The sequence below is a fragment of the Dromiciops gliroides genome, chromosome 3 (assembly GCF_019393635.1).
Source record: "Dromiciops gliroides isolate mDroGli1 chromosome 3, mDroGli1.pri, whole genome shotgun sequence".
Classification (NCBI taxonomy): domain Eukaryota; kingdom Metazoa; phylum Chordata; class Mammalia; order Microbiotheria; family Microbiotheriidae; genus Dromiciops; species Dromiciops gliroides.
The window spans coordinates 237,397,595-237,403,174 of NC_057863.1; the positions used below are offsets into that span (position 1 = coordinate 237,397,595).

Consider the following 5,580-nt stretch of genomic DNA (forward strand, 5'->3'; position numbering starts at 1 on the left):
CAGCACATGAACCAGCACCCTGACCATCAGGGAATTAATAATCCCATTGAGCAAATAAGGTATAAGTATTGAGAAATATAATGAAAGTAGAGTATAAAAAAGTATAAGGATATGCCAATATGTTGGCGGTGTTAGATGTGTAACACTCCTGAGGAAGGACATAAAGATTTTCCACCATGCAGATTCGTTAAAATTCAAGTTCTCTACATAAGGAGAAATCCGTATATATGGTGTATATATATATATATATATATATATATATATATATATATATATATATATATATATGTATGTATATATATGTATATGTATGTATATATATATGTATATATATGTATATATATGTATATATATGTATATATATGTATATATATGTATATATATGTATATATATATATCAATATAATCCACATATCAATACAATCCATATATATCTATACCATACATACATACATACACACACACACACATACATATTGATGATGAAAAGCCTCTTGGGGCCCCTGTGTTCTACTCAAGTTTTAGTTTCTAGTTATAAATTTACTTTTGTACAAGTTTACTATTGTACAATCCTCCAAATTAGAACCATGATTACCTCAAAGAATTTAGCCTTATGATCCACATGGGGAAAGTACAATACTTTAAAAATACCTACTGATCCCATGCAAATGAATGTGTACTATTTCCAAGTATATAAATACATATATATAATTTGGTCATTTGGTACAGATGGATTATGTTCTGGGCCCAGAAACAAAGAGGAGAAAGATAGGGAGATATAGCATATTTGGGAAATTGTGTAGTGCTTTCAGTGAATCACAAACTACTCCCTTACTCAAAAATCCATCATTTAAACAATAATATTCTTTCAATGATGCTATATAGCTATAAAGCATAGAACACCACTCAAAATCAAAATTTCAGGTAATACAAAGGCCCAGATGCCCAGTGGGTTAAAGTGGACCTTGTTGAGGAATTTCTTAGTCTGAGTTCCTGGAGAATCCAGAGAAAATCTTGCTCGCCAATAGGTCCAAAGACTGGAGGTCAAATAAAATGAGTAGCCTAAAAGGAAAATAAGTTTATTATACAGAAAGTAGAAAAAGTCAACTGTGTGATAGAACCATAAGCGAGGAGACAAGCACTATAGGCCTAGCTGAGCAAGCAAGTGAGGTAACAAATTGCTGACCCTTCTATTAATGGAACTTAAGTAATCAGATTTCTTAAGTAATCAGATTTCTAGTGGAAGACCACAAAATGCTACCATATTGGCTAAGTGGGCCTGAAAAGCTTCTGTGTGCAGCCCTTCTCAGGATAAGCTCATCACTTCCAATCTCATCACTATGTTGCTAACTCAAGCCAGAGATATTCAACATTTTTGCAGGTCCATGGGCCTCCTCTCCTCTCAGATTGGAGGCTAGAGGATAAAGCAGTAAATTCCTCCCAAACTCATCCTTTATAGAATACAAAAGTTGGATTTCTAACTCATTCCACTTTCCATCTGCATTTCTGCTTGTTTTTAACTCCATGGAACAAGATATTCCTGTACCAGGAACACCCCCCACCTGCCCCTTTTCTGCTTCCTTTTGTGTATTGTCTTCCCCTATTAGATTGTAAGCTCCACCAGAGTGGGGACCATCTTTGCTTTTTCTTATTTGTATAATTAGCACTTAGCGTTAGTACAATACCTGGAACAGGTGCTTAGTAAAGTGCTTAATAAATGCTTATTGAATTGAACTGAAGTGGCTTGGAAATTACTCTCAGAGAAAAATAAAAGTCATTTCAGTCACACAATATGTTTCTAAAATTATGTAACTTGTCACCTTCCACTACTTTCAGTTGGTCAGGCAATAAGCATTTATTAAATATCTACTATGTGCTGGTCACTATACTAAGCACTAGGATACAAAAAAAAGACAAAAATAGTCCTTTCCCTCAAGAAAATTACATTATAATGAAGATAACATAAATATAACAAAGTACATGGAAGATATATACAGAATAGATGAAAGGTAATCTGACAGGAGAAGGTCCTAGCAACTGGGAGGACTTAGAAAGGGCTCCTGTAGGAGGAAGGACTTCAATTGAATCTTAAAGGAACCACACAAACTAAAAAGAAGATATGAGGAGATCATGTTCCAGGAATACAGCATAGGTAATGTAAAGGTATGGGAATGGGAGCTGCAGTACTGTGTGGGAGGAACAGTGTGACTGCATTGCAGAGTATGTGAAGGACAGTATAATATAAGACTGGAAAGGTAGGGAGGGGATGGGCTATAAAGAGCTTTAAGTGCCAAACAAAGGAGCTTATATTTAATGCTGGAGATAATAGGGAGCCACTGGAGCTTAATGGAGGCAAGGGGAGCAGTTAACAAGGTCAGACGTACAATTTAGAGAGATCACATTGGAAAATGATTGGAGGATCGGTTAAATTCAGGGGAAACTTGAGGTGCTCAGAACAATTAGAAGGCTATTGCAACAGTTAAAAGGAAAATCCCATAAGGAAAACTACTTATGCCCTGCATCTACTATTTGGTTGGAATAACATCTAAAATCTGCTCACATGTGGAGTAGGCTAGTTTTTCTTTATAAGGCAGGGAAAAATTCCTCAAGATGACTTGGTTGATCAGGAGACTAATAGCTAACACTGATGGCATAACTTCATCATTGTATAAGTACTGTGTCAAGATAATGGAATGTGATAGATGAGATTTAGCAGATATTCAGGGACCCACCTAGAGAATGAGTTAAACTGATTGATTGGATAAGGCAACTGACTGTTGACTGCTTACTAGATTGTAAGCACATCTGGCGGGTACTTAAGGATACTTAAGAAAGTAATTGTTCTCAGAAGCTAACAACTTTGAACTTTGACCACCTTCGGGCCCAGTGAACCAATCAGCTTGAAGAACCTCCCATTTCTGGGAGGGGAACAGGAAGGAGGAAGTGGAGGCTGTGGAGAGAGCTCAGCCTCTTTGGCTTTGGAGAGCTATTTTGAGCTGAATAAAAGGTAGGAATAAAAGGCATACTGCTTTGTGTAGTAAATCTAAAGAATTCATGACCCCAAAAGTTGGTACATTTTGAAAATATAAATGTTAGCTTTTGAAAATTGGTCATCATGCTCTCTTTGGCAGCACATATACTAAAACTGGAACGATGCAGAGAAGATTAGCATGGCCCCTGCCCAAGGATGACATGCAAATTCATGAAGCAAAAATTAGTCATAGATAAAAGATCTATTAGTTATTAGTAGAAACTTGAATATTGGGAGCACATCAGTAATACACATAAAAAGAATACTAGGTGGAACTAACTAGAGGTCTAAACTAGTATGTCAGTTCTGAAGTCCTTTTGAAAAGTTCATTTACTCCACAACCTCATCTTCATCTTGGCAATTTTGCAGTCTACTATATACCCTTCCATACCCTACACTCATACCTTTCTAGCTCTTGCTATGAAAACTATAGTCAAGTCAAGACAACTATTGCTTCTGAAAAGAACATGTCAGTTGACTATCCTATTTCCCCATTCACAAGCTTTGTAATTTCTCAGATCATAATTCCTTCCTTGACCACCAGTAATGTAGATATAAAGCTACATAGCTATAAAATTATATTGACATATAGAAAATTTATATTTTTTTATATATGTCACATACATGTTTACATATTCAGATTTATATGTGCCATTTCTGTGTATATGTACATAGAAATAATGTATACACACATCAGTATGTATAGTTATATATGTATATGTATACAGAATCTCCCCATTAGAATGTAAGTTCCTTAAAGGTGAAGAATATAACATTTTTTGTATTTTTATTTTCAGCACTTAGCATAGTACTCAGAACATTGTAAGTATTTCATAAACATTTCATTCACTAATTTTTTCCTTGTTTTTCTTTCAATCTGGAAATATAATGCAAACAGAACAATGCAAAGAGGTATGTGAAGAATACGGATTGATGATGCATTTTGCTGGGAGGTAAGCAAAGAATACTCTCAGGAATGAATAAACTGAGCTGCATCTTCACGTCCAGCTCTGAAAAAAATTATCCTCAACTTCTATATTTGGAATACTTACTCTCTAATACATTTAGAAAGTTTAGTTTTGCATAGTTCAGAATTTTTGATAGCTTTTTTAATGTTGTGATTAATGAACAGGAGAAAATAAAGCACTGAAGAATTATCATTGCTCTTGAGAGATAAATGTTTTAGAACTAGAAAGGTAAGCTGATCAAAGTAATATTCTCTCCACATATGAAGTCATTTATTTTTAATTAAATTTTCTATGACCTTCTATTAAGTAAAGAAAGTACTATAGCAAATGGGCAGGAATTTTAACTCTAAATATGGGATTCCATGATCAACAAGCATTAAATAATGTTTTCAGGGAAGCAATACCATAAATTTTACTCTGTAAGAAAACTTAAGCTAAGTGGCTTAAGGGGCATGACCGTAATATAGCAATTACTTAATCAATCACTTTAGAGCTGAAAATAACCTTAGAGTCCATTTATGGAACCATAGCTTCTGAAAGCTGAAAAGATATTTAGAGATCATCTAGTCTAACCTCTTTACCTGACACATGAGGAAACAGAGACACAGAAAGTTAAAGTGAGCTGCCTAAGGGCACAAGTTCGATAAGTACTGAAGCCAGAACTCAAACTCTAGTCTCTGGAATACCAAGCTAGATTGTACCATTCCTGTCTCTCATTCAACTCCTCATTCTACAGCTGAAAAAACTGACTTACCTGTCTGGAAACCTATTTATATTTTCTTTTTGGATGAGAAACCTAAAATCGTAAAGATGGAAAGATAAGAAATGAGTTACTAGTAAAACAACTATCCATCATGGGTTAGATAAACTACTTTCTTGTTTAATATGTTCTGCTTGCCCTGATTTTTTCTTGCTTACCTAGCTGTCCCTTTTCATAGACTCTATATTCTTGACAAACTTGATTACTGGCTATTCCATAAACTCAACATATCATCTCCTAATCTCATATCTTCACACAGGCCATTTCCCATTCCCAGTATGCACTAGCTCCTTATTTTGTTCTCTTAGAATCCTTTCCTTATTCAATGTTCACTTCAGATATTGTATCACCTGTGAAGCCTTTCCTGATCCTTGTAATTGTTAGAATTCTCTCCCTTATTAAATTATGTTTTGAATGGGTACATGGTATACCACACCTCTCTCCTAGAAAGAATGTAATATTTTCTTTTTTATATTTTATTCCTAGTCAAAAGCAGAGATTCTCAAACCAGTAAGTAAACACTTTTTTCTAAAACAAAATTATATCCTCATATGTCTTTTTGAGTGTTTTATATATCGTTGCTTTGTTTATACTCTATGGCCACAATTCTACCCTTAGACTGTAACATACATACATGGGCAAATTCATGATGATTTCCTTTTGGTATATCAATATCTAAACCCTGGGAGCCAAGAAAACTTGCTTTATCCTAAATTCCAGTCTCATCATTGATGTAATTATATGCAGATTTTTGTATAGCATAATAAAATTAAAGCAGGGTGGTAGAATGGATAGCATTGAATTTAGAGTAAAAAACTTGA

The 5,580-nt window shown here is 34.6% G+C and overlaps 1 non-coding gene across 1 annotated transcript; it reads left to right on the forward strand.

Annotated features, from left to right (window-relative positions):
* Window positions 1-3,115: 3,115 nt before the first annotated feature.
* LOC122752187 lies at window positions 3,116-3,222 on the forward strand. The gene has a single exon (XR_006355980.1). It is a non-coding gene; the product is annotated as a U6 spliceosomal RNA (small nuclear RNA).
* The last annotated feature ends 2,358 nt before the right edge of the window (window positions 3,223-5,580 follow it).